Below are 12,382 nucleotides of genomic sequence, written 5' to 3'. Positions count from 1 at the left end.
AATCAAAAATTCATTATGCTTATCTCACGCTGGACACGAGTAACCAGGACGGTATTATTTGGTGGTGACTTGGAAGAAGCATAATAGAAGCACATTATTATCAGAGCTGCATGCTTAAAAAAAATATCTGAAAGACATATAGCGCTATCGGCAGTAGATCGTTTCTTTATACACATATGTAAGTGTAAACAGCAGATATGAGTATGACATCTTCCTAACATTGGGGATTGGAAGGGAGCAGCAGATGGTCATGTAGGCACCATTTTGGATGAATTCAAAGAAGGGTAGATAACAATTTAATTCAGCGACTGGAAAGGGTCCTCAAGGGAGACTCAACTCAATTAGACAAAATTATGCAAATAGGAGAAAAGAAAAGAAAGGTTTGATTTTCTCTTTTAAATGGAAAAAAAATTCTGATCATAGACTCAGTGGGCCATTTTTCATTTGGCCCTCAGATGTTAGCAAGACATTATTCTCATATCTGCTATTTACAGTTACATATGTTTGTAAAGAAATAATCTACTGCCGATAGTGCTATATGTCTTTGATGTATTTTTTTTAAGCATGCAGTTCTTATAATAGCTTCCTCTGGAAGTTCATAAGACCTGGAAAGAAAAAAAATATATTTTAGAGCAGTGCTAGCATACCACGAACAACAAAACTATAAACTGACATTTATTTATTTATTTACTTATTTATTCATTGAATTTATTTGCAACCCATCTTGTAACAAAATGAGATCAATAAAGAGGGGGAGAAGGAATAAATATAGTGGCTGATTATGTATTGCATGTCCTCATTCTTAGCTTCAGGGAACCAGAATCATTTTTGGATTAAAACATCCAGATAACAGAAGGTAATTTTCTAATCTATTCTAAACCTGGTTTCTCAGTTCAAAATTCACTTTAATTAACCTCTACCTTTATCTTCTGGAGCTGACGCCAAGACCATTCTCACCAGGGAATGCTGGACTGTAAGGCAAATTCTAGACCAGTGTGTCAGCAACTTTAAGCTGTGTGGACTTCAACTCCCAGAATTTCCCAGGCAAGATATTGAAGTCCACACAGCTGGAGAAACACTGCTCTAGAACAGGGGTCTTCAAACTTGGCAACTTTAAGACTGCTGGCTGAGGAATTCTGGGAGTTGAAGTCCACAAGTCTTAAAGTTGCCAAGTTTGAAGACCCCTGCTCTAGACAATGTTCATCCCTCTTACAAATCCGCCCTTTGGCTGAGAAAACATAGCAGCTGAAATCTATACCTGTTCAGGACAGGAAGCAGGAAAGAAAGGCATGGGACAATCAGAACAACATCTTCTCTCTCACACAGAGATTTCAAAAGTGTCAGAAATTATCCCCTGTGACTCTGGAGGAAACAAATGAAAGAGCTAAGCAAGCTATGAAGCAGATTAGGCTGAATATCTTCCTCTCCTCCTCCACAGCAGCCAGATCTTGCGTAGCTTTATTTAGTGTAGGGAAACCAGCCAAGAGGAGTCAGGATTGTGATAGTTCAAGGCAAGCAACGGTATCTCTGCATCATGCTTTCAAGCATTTGCATTTTTGTGGTTTTATCTTGATGTGCCGCTAGCTGGCTGTGTATGGATGTCCCCCTCTCCCCCCCACGCACAAACACATGCACACATATTCCCTTTTGGCTTGTCATGGGTCAGCCCTTTGTAGCAGCTGGAGGGAAAAACAGCAAAAACAACATACTCTTGGCCAGCGGCCTGAAAACACAGCTGCACAGTCTGTTGTGCTGTTGAAATGGCAGAACTCTTGTTTGTCTCCATTCGTGTAATTTGTTTGTTTTTTTAAAAAAGCTGTCCTAACTGTCAAAGAGCAGAAGGGTGGCGGGGCTGACCACTGCTTTGCAGACTTATGCTTCAATGACACCTGGTGGCTAGCCTTATAGAATTTCTTTTTTTTTTATGGTAAATTTGTTAATTATTATAATTGCAACAGTAAAAACTAATACAAATTGAAAAAAGAATAGTAAAAAGACAGAGCAGAAAGCACAAAAAAGAAAGAAAAAGGGGGAAAATAGAAAAGAAAGAAAAAATAATATAGTAAAGAAAAAAAGACATAGTAAAGAAGTAACTGCTCAACTTCATCACAAGTATAAACAATTTTAGTAACTTCTCTTAAAATACAAATATGATATCTTCTTCCTATATTCCAACTCTCTCATAATCCATTGTCATTTCAGTCCTGATATCAGCAGAAGTCTATAGGGGTTGTCAGAAATAGCAATATATCTCTTTTAACCTTGATCAAATAAAACAGCTTTATATTCCTTATTTTTATTTTTACCAACTTATTCTTTAGCCCTGTCAAATAATGTCATTGAACTTGATTTTTTTTTTTCACCTTTCATTTAACAAAACTCATTTGTTGAATCCAATATAGGAAGGTTATCTAGGTCACTCTTTTGGTTTATTGCTTGTACCTCCCTTTTAATTATTAAAACATAAGCCAATTTCTCTTATAAAATCGGTGAAATCAGTTTCACTCGTTAGGTACAATGCGCTCCTCTTCCATAGCATCTTTTAGATAGCATCTTTCAGATACAGTATATCTATAGAACAGACACTCGTACAATCGATTTTTCAGTCCGTCATTCAATATATCCTACAGTAAAATATTTTGCTTTATTCTGTAATTGTAAATTGAATTTAAATGTTCTTCTCCTTGAATTGTAATCCTTACAATCTCCCTCTAATTCCCTCTAGTGCAGGGGTGTCAAACTCAATTTCATTGAGGGCCGCATCAGCATTGCGGTTGCCCTCGGGGGGCGGGTAGGTGTGGCCAGGGTGAGTGCGGCCTACTGGGTGGGCATGGACAGAGTGGTTGTGGCCTACTGGGTGGGTGTGGCCAGCTCTACATCTTCGCATCAAGGGTGCCTGTGGGGGCCTGGGCAGGAGTGGGACAGATCTGAGGGTCTCTGGCAGAAGGGGGTGGGAGTGGGACAAGTGCCAAGGCATGGTCCACTGGAGGAGCCTCACTGTTCCTCTCAGGCCATGCGTAGGGGGCTGGATGGTGGCGCGGGCTGCCCGGAGCCCTGGGCAGCAGAAGTCAAACGCCCAGCCTGACCCTCGAGCACCTGCGGCACCAAGTCATTTCCAGATGGCCTTGTGGAGCTAAGACTGAATATGTTTCAGCATAGATGGCCACCACAAAATTGTACATTGGCTCCCGGCTGGCCTGGGCCAGGGCCAAGGCAGCAGGGGCCGTTCCCTCACTGTTTCCAGGATGGCTTCAAGGGCCACATGAAACCATTTCGCGGGCCGCATCCGGGCCCCAGGCCTTGTGTTTGACATGTCTGCTCTAGTGCCTAATTTTTAAAATCTTATGTTTCAAAATAAAAGCATTTCTTATAGGAAGGATTCTTTATAATTAATTCCAAAATCTTATTTCAAATGTATTTAGACCCTTAGTCCAATCAAACCTTTCAGCTGCTTATTATACAGAGAGAGATAGAGGGAGGGAGGGAGAGAGAAAGAGAGAGAGAGAGAGAGAGAGAGAGAGAGAGAGAGAGAGAGAGAGAGAGAGAGAGAGAGAGAGAGAGAGATGTGAATTTAATGTCCTTTCAAAGACAACAACCACAGTCTGAGCAAGACACCTCTTCCTATATCTCTCAGAGCTCTAAACTAATCCTTCCCAGCCTGAGCTCTAATAAGGAGCAGCTATCTGGAGCACTTGTGAGTGATCTCAAGTCCTCTCCTTGTCCTATTCATCAACTCTTCATTCTGCCATGATGTTAGGCTTCTCTTTTTGTTCAATCTAAGCAACAGGGGCTGAGTGTTAAATCCCCTATCTTTAAAGCCATTACTTTTACTTAGATGAACTATTGTTTCAGACTTTCTGGACTAAATTCTATTTCTAACATCAAGATCATTACTAGATAGGCCTTATCTGATTAGATTGCTAATGGGGTATCTTGCTACCATTGATATTTTTCACAATGAACCTAAATTGATCATATTCCAATTCTGGCTATATCATATTGTAGCGGTACTATATTGCACAAGAAAATGGAAATTTATTGGAAAAGGAGTGTGCCAAGTTGTTTTCCAAAATAAGGGAGCAGCAAAACCAACTCATCCACATCTAGCTCATTCTTTGCCTGAACTTGTACAAAAGCTCACAGGTGCTTGGCTTAGAAAATAGGCTGAATAGATGCTAAGAATTATTACTAAGACATAAATCATGTTAAAATCTGTGAAAATTATTCTGATTAGTTGTGTTTAGAAATAGCAATAGCACTTAGACTTAGATACCGCTTCACAGTGCTTTACAGCTCTCTCTAAGTGGTTTACAGAATCAACATACTGCCCCCAACAATCTGGGTCCTCATTTTACTGACCTCGGAAGGATGGAAGGCTGAGTCAATCTTGAGCCGGTCAGGATCGAACTGCTCGTAGTCGGCAGAATTAGCCTACAATACTGCAATCTAACCACTGTGCCACCCGTTACTGCAATGTTGTTACTGTTCAAAATGTGGCATGGGTGATGCTTATTCTAAATTTGCAAAGGACTAAACAACAGGAGGTTATACAATTGTGGTATGATATAGTAATAGTTATTGACCCAATGGTTGCATAAAGAAATTTCAAAATAGACTGTCTTTTGCCATGTGAGGCATTCTTGCACTGTGAGCCCAACATATCCATGTTGCAATCCACTACACTTTGTTTGTTCCATTCAATGGCTGTAAATTCAATGGTCGTAAATATTCATGACTGCCTGCTATCCCAGGAGCCACAAACTCTATGCTTTAAAGCCATTCAGAGTTTATATACAGTAGCTTGCCCTGCCAGGTTCAGTGGAGGTGTGGTTTTCTCCTTGGTGGCTCCTTATTAGGGTATTGCTTTCTGGTTAATTGTTTGTTTGCTGTTAATCATTGTTTATCTGGGTGTTGACTAATGAAGAGGACATGAGATTATTTCATCAAGTGAGGTTATTTTATCAAGTCTTCTGACTGGCCTTCATGGATATGCTCTGTTAGTCTTCTGCTTCTCCTACCTAGTGGCTGTTACAGTCCTTAAATTGTATGTTGTACTGCAGATGACTCCTGTTTCTTCTTCTTGGGCTACTGGCTCTGTTGGCTTCGTTGAGATGTTTTGGAGGGTTTAAATTGGTTTGTGTGCTACATGATGCTGTGTGGTTGTAATAATCTGTTGGTTCTTTCTGAGATTATTTTGATGTATGGCAGTGTTATCCTTTTCATAGCTTGTGTTGGTTGTGCTACAGTCAGTTAAATGGTCAGGCATTTTTTTGATAAAGTTGCATGGGTATCTATTTTGTTGGAAGATGTTGTATAAGTGTTGTATAAGTGTTTCTTTTTTCTGGTATTCCAGGTTGCTGCAGTGTGTTTGTGCTTGTCTGAATAATGTTTCTATACAGTTCCTCTTGTGGAAGGTTGGATTGTTACTTTGGTAATGGAGCACTGGCTAGTATGGGTTGTTTTTCAATAGACTTGTGTCTTATTTGCCATTGTTTTCTCTACTGATGAGGATATCCAGAAGAGTAGTTGTTGTTTTCTCCCTATTTTGTCAATTTTATTCCTTTGAAGATATTGTTGATTGTCTCGTGTTGTTCTTTTTTTATTAAGACAAAAGTGTCATTTACATACCAGATCTATATGTTTGGTTTCATGTGTGGGAGTGCTATAGTTTTTTACACTACATTAGGATGTCTCCTATGAATCCTGAGAGTGGCATTCCCATGAGTGTGCCTCTGATTTATTGGTATATTTGTCCATCAAAGTGGATGTGAGAAAGAGGTTGGTGTGGTTTATGATTCTAGGTATTTCAGTTTCAAGTCACGTATGCTATGTAGCACTGATGCAATGGATTATTTTCCTAATTCGCAATCTATAGACATGAATGGTGCTGTGACATCAGATAAAACTGTAATTTCATCTTCCTCTATTTTTAGGGCTTTGATTTTCTGGAATCACTTTGGTGGGGTATTTACTCTCCTCTGTGAAGTGTCCAAGCCTTTTTGTGTGTGAGTTCTTTGACTACATTATAAATTAGGGTCTCTCAGAATGGTACAATTGGACAAAGAGGTATGTTGGACTTGTGCATTTCTGGGTATCCATAGAAATGTGGGAGAATGGGTCCACTGCTTTTCATTTGTCAGAGTTCTTCTCTTGTAATTTGATCTCTTTTTTTGTTAGATTATTGAGGGTCTTTTTGATCTGGTTGTCCAGTTTCTGTATTTATTATGGAGCTGCCTATAACTTTCTATTAGTATCAGGTTAATAATGAGATGTTAAACACATTGAACATGAGATATTTCATGGAATATCTGCTGAAAGAAGAGGATGGATGTCTCCTCAATTATCAAACATCAACGGAGCTCTTTGCTGGTAGATGCAGCAGTAGTTTCCATATATTTGGTGGGAGGCAGCTCTCCCACCAGAACAGAATGGTTACAAATTCTTGTTCTAATACAGGTGTTCCTTGACATATGGCCATAACTGAGCCCAAAGTTTCTGTTACTAAGCAAGGCACTTCTTGGATGAGTTTTGTCCATTTTATGACTTTTCTTGCCACAGTTGTTAAGTGAATTGCTATAGCTGTTAAGTGAATCATGCAATCATTAAGTGAATCCGGCTTCCCCCGTTGACTTTGCTTGTTGGAAGTTGACTGGAAAAGTTACACTGGTGATCACATGATCCCGAGACAGTGTGACTGTCAAAACAAGAACATCCAATGTTAGTTGGCCTATCTCAGGGGTAGGCAACCTTGGCTCTTTTATGACTCGTGGACTTCAGCTCCCAGAATTCCTGAGCCAGCATGGCTGGCTCAGGAATTCTGGGAGTTGAAGTCCACGAGTCATAAAAGAGCCAAGGTTGCCTACCTGTGGATTTTGTCACCTGTTTATAGAGGGTTCTGATAGATGAACTGCTTTGTGTTAAATTTTTATTTCTTGTCCATACACACTCCAGCACAAGTTGCTGTTGCTGTTGTTTAAAAGAAAAGGAGTCATTAATGCGCTTCTGGATTTAATGCTTATAGGCATTAATGTGGCTTCATGCAATTCTATTTAAGAAAAATGCTGCTTTTATTTTAAAAGAAGATTGCTCTCAATGGCAGCCATTTTAAGAAATGGCATAATTAACTGCACTTTTAAAGTACAATTTCTGCATTGGTGTTTTTTTTCAAGTAAATTGCGGTTGGGGGGACAGGAGAGGGATCTTTTATACACCTTGTGGTTGGGTTCACTCAACATGCTAGCCCCAAATCAACCATGTTATTGTTAGGAATATGTGAATTTCACTCTGTGGTCTGGTTTACACATATTGTCATGCCCTAAATAATGATTAAGAAACCAAAGTTGTAAGACAAAAATAACATAAGCATGATGTCACAGCAAGAATGTGTGGATTGGGGAGGGGGTGGCAAAACTTCTACAGCCCATTTGTGGGACAATTGTCATAGTGTGGCTTGCAGAGCCATTTTTTGCTCAAACCTGCTGAGTCAGTTGGAGAGGAGACTCAAGTAACCTTGCTGATGTATTCCCTCCTTCCTGGAACTAGGTGACTTGGGCGGTCACTTCTGGCATGTTTCGGTTCACTATCATTAAATATGAAATTAAGATGAGGATGGTGAAAGACAGAGGTGCATTGCAACACACTTTCTGTTCCTGCTTAAAGGCTTATTGCAGGAACAGTATGGTGTGTCACGTGAAGAGAGACTAACGTATAGTAAAAGTTCTCTATTTGGGAGGGGGGACTGGTGTTCAAATAGAATAAGAAGACAGACTTTAAATAGCATAAAACTACCAGTCTCAGAAGATTCTGTCTTGATTCTGAAAAAGCAGCTCAGGTGTCCAACACCACTCTTGGACAAAAGTCAGCAGACTTGCAGTGGGTGAGGCGGAAACATGACTTCAAAGGTTACCTGACTGAATAAGTTAGAAGAGGAGACTGCCTAGGTGCAGTGTCGGTGAGAAGCAAGCGGAGGAGGATTCAGCAACGGAAATAGTTTTAGCAGCTTGTGTCTCCAGTGACTTCCCTCTACTGTGATCAGTCAGGGCTCTAAGAATGCCTGTGGGTATACTATTACCATCAAAACCATCTTGCAGTTGCTGCAATGTTTTCTCCTTAATTGATTTCCTTGGAAATAAACAAGACAGAAAAAGCAGGAAATGGAAGTCTCCTATTAAAATCCACAAGTAAGGTAGGAGAATTGTAAAGTGGTTAGAATATATTGCAAGCTAACTCTGCAAACTGCCAGCAGCTCAATCCTGATGGGCTTAAGTTTAACTCAGCTTTCCATCCTTCTGAGGTCAGTAAAATGGGGACCCAGATTGTTGGGGATAGTATGCTGACTCTGTAAACCACTGAGAGACGGCTATAAAGCACTATGAAGTGGTATATAAGTCTAAGTCTAATTGCTATTGCTATTAAAATAAAAAAAACTCATCAAGGAGCACTTAAATCTTCACCTCACCACTCCCGATCAAAATATATTGAAGTCCATTGAAGTTGGTGGCTAATAAATTATTATTATTATTATTATTATTATTATTAGTAGTAGTAGTAGTAGTAGTAGTAGTAGTAGTAGTAGTAGTAGTAGCAGCAGCAGCAGCAGTAGTGATGATGATGATGATGATGATGATGATGATTGTATATTAGTCTGCATTCAGAACCTGGAACCCTCTAGGCATTTTTAATCTGGCCAGGAAGAATACCATTTTGTGTAAGAAGTTGTTGCTATTATTTATGGACTAAAGATGAGAGACCACAAATAGAGGGCAGAAGGGGGAGACAAAAGTGGCTTTACTTAGGGATAATGGCTAGTGTTAAGTCACATGCTGGCATCCTTAATGTAAACATGTGATCTATCGCTGCCCTATCAATGATATTGCTATTTAAAAGGAGAGAGAGAGAGAGAGAGATCACATAAATGTGTTCAAAGATACAAATTGCAAAATATTCTTCTCTCTCTCTCTCTCTCACACACACACACACACACACACACACACACACACACAATCTGTCTATCTAGCTATCTATTAATACAATGTGATATATCTGCACTTCAGTGGATCCAGCCCTCACCTTGATTAGGTACCATCAGACTAAAAAGCTTCAGGGAGACTGCTAGGACTGAAAAATCAACATCTCAAATGGTGAATAAAGCCCTGGGGAGACAGTCTTTTTGGGAGGCGATAAAACTAAATTGGAGAATGACAAGGGAGTATTTTCAAAGTATTGTAAGAGCATGACCAGATATCTGATTTTCTGGATCAAGTTTTTTTAAAACCTTATCTCCAGAGCTGACATTTTAAGGCTGTTTCTGGTCAGTTTCACAGCTATCCTGGTGGTCTTATCAAAAGGTCTGAGATAACAGAATTTTGGGAGTCCAGAGGCCCTGACCAAACTTGTGGGTGCCCATTTGTTAGACACCTACTTAAAAACACGTTTGAAAAATTGGCAAATATGAAAGATTATCTCAGAATGTACATTAAATAACATAGACGAAAGTGGTATATATACCAATTCAATAATATTAAGAAAAATGTTAAGAGTTCAATGTTGAATTACTTTTTCATGCAGATACAAGATAATTGTGATTATTTTAAGAGAATAATTATGGCATTCAGCTTTTTGCTTGTATTGTGGTACAGTATATACTCACATGTAAGCCCATCAGCGGAAAAGCTGACTATCAAATTTATATCCAAAATACCATGAAAAATGTGCCACCTACAGATAAGCTGACCTTTGAAATTTCATATGTTTAAATTTTCACAATTGACATATCCAGAGGTGGCACATTTTCCATGATATTTTGGAAATAAATTCAAGGGTCAGCTTATCTGTGGATGGGCTTATTCACAAGTATATTCAATATATACAGGTACTTTTAAAAAGCTGAGGGAAAAACCTACCATATACTGTATACTCATGGATAAGCCTATTTGCAGATAAACCAAACTCAGATTAGGAGGTATATTTTGGTACTTAAAATTCTTGGCTTATCCACAAGTATATAGAGCAGGGGTCTTCAAACTTGGCCCTTTTATGACTTGTGGACTTCAATTCCCAAAATTCCTCAGCCAGGCACGCTGGCTGAGGAATTCTGGGAGTTGAAGTCCACAAGTCATAAAAGGGCCAAGTTTGAAGATCCCTGATATAGAGTATTTAGAAAAAGGACTTATCAATCACCCATGTGAGAGATTATTAATGGGGAAGAATACCATGGATTACTAACAGAAGACCTGTTTTTCCAGGAAGATGTCTCCTACATTCAGTCAATCAAATCTAGCAGGGATTGAGAAAGATGCTCTCTTTCCAACAAGTGAGCTAATTCATGGGCCAGATGAATCAAGATATGACTGGGTAGGTGGGAATTTTCAGTTTCAGTTTGACAACCAAAGAGCGGAGCTGACTGAGTTTTTGCAAAAATAGAAAATAAATTGGCTGCTGGTCTCCCAGACCAAAATCTGACATCAGCTACTGAATAATATCACAGTGCCCTCCTTTTTCATGGTGCAAATCCTACATAAAGATGGTGAGAAGCCTGCTGAAGATTGTATGAGTGGACATGTAAAGGACGGGTTGCATGAATCAATATTTCAATCTTCTTCTGACCTCTGGAATCATCTGAAACTCAGCCTTCCCACTTTCTTCTGTGGAAACGTCCTCACATCCATCTGCTTTGCCAAGGCATGCAATTATCTAAACAGAGCTGGCACAAATCATTGTGATCCAGCTCTGGACAAAATGTTCCATGTTAAACATCAGTTTATAGTTTATAGTGATGGGATGAAAGTGGGATAGGGGAGAGAGAGGAGAAACAAAAAGAGATTGCAGCAGATCAGCTACCAAAGCAACAAACTTAACATTAGAGGGGTGAGAAGAATAAGATGGTTTTGATCCCAGTTTCAATTTCTGCTTTTTCTACATGAGCTCCAGTGACATGAGGGTCCTGGGCTGCCAGTCTTTTCTTGAGGTGGTTGAGAAAGAAATTTCATTTTCCATCTTTGCAAAGACTCAGTCAGCTCAGCTCTCTGGTTGTCAAACTAAAACTGAAAGTTACCCGTTCAAAAGAGAACATCTTTCTTAATCCCTGCTAGATTTGATTGACTGAATGTAGGAGACATATTTTGCAAATACTGCTAACATATATCAGACTGAGTTCATCCAGTACATTAAGCCATGATGCAGATTGTTTAGTTTTTTGCTTGGTACAGATGAATGCAGCTGCCAGGATTGTAAATCATGATGGCTTAGCATGCAATGCAAACGCAAGCAATCTGCTGAGTGCAGTGGAGGAGTGCAATCATGGTACTGAAGAAAAGTTTCATAAACTTTCACATGTGAGGCTATTAAGATGAATAGGGTAGCTGATAATACACCCCAAATATTGAACTGTTAATGTTTGTTAAAGTTGTATGAATATTTAAACAGAAGGCTATTAGTAAGGCAAAGAAGGCTATTAGTAAACAAACTGAAATAAGTTTAGAGAAAGGAAAATTGAACTTCAAGGAAAAACGGAGCTCTTTTCTTTTTTTTTTAAGCTACATAAAGATGTTCCTTGGTTTGCTAGAAATGTCCATTCTACAGCAAATTATTGTGTCAGGTCTGCATTGCTGGAGTAAGGAAAGGATTCAAGACGACATTCTTTAAATTCCCTGCATATATAAGAGCTGAGACAGATAGGCAAAGACTGTCTGGGCTCTTTTGGAGTCAGTTTAATCTTAGGTGCCCTGACAGAAAAAAACTAAAAGAGTGTCAAGGCTGACATACCACAGGCCTTTGAGGTACATTTAGAGCTTGGTACAAAACAAAAAACAAAAAACTTTTCAGCCTTGACAAATTTCTACAGTAAAGAAAGATTCACTCACAACAAGTTGGAAAATTCTGCAGAACTAACTGAACAGGCTAGTTGTGATCTGGATCCACTGACACCTGAGGCTTTGTGAGGCATGCTGAGGCAAAAAATAGTGATCTTAACTGAATTTATATACACGATTGTTTGCGAACCATGATTTATAAAATATATTCTTGTATTCAGTCATAGCCGTGGTTATATAGAAACTATTCCTGGAGACACAAAGACATTTGTCTCGAATTGTTCATATTTACCTAGATTTTTCTTATGTTTGGCATGGTTTTATTTATTTGCTTATTTATTTATTAGTTATTAAATGTATGTGTTCTTGGTCCTGCTTTGTATCTGTACTCTTCTCCTGGGTTTCTACTCTACAGAATATCTGTTGATCTCTCAGCTTCTCGTTCTGTGCAGATTGGTTTAATATGACTTGTTGTAAACAAATTCTTTTTTTTTAAGTGTGCAGCACATATGTGATGTTTGTTGCATAGAGATATTTAATAGCTGGGAATAATGGGATTTGCACTCCAACAT

The sequence above is a fragment of the Protobothrops mucrosquamatus genome, unplaced genomic scaffold (assembly GCF_001527695.2).
Source record: "Protobothrops mucrosquamatus isolate PMUCROS unplaced genomic scaffold, P.Mucros_1.0 scaffold_135, whole genome shotgun sequence".
In the NCBI taxonomy this organism is placed as follows: Eukaryota; Metazoa; Chordata; class Lepidosauria; order Squamata; family Viperidae; genus Protobothrops; species Protobothrops mucrosquamatus.
This window is presented reverse-complemented; position numbering follows the sequence as displayed.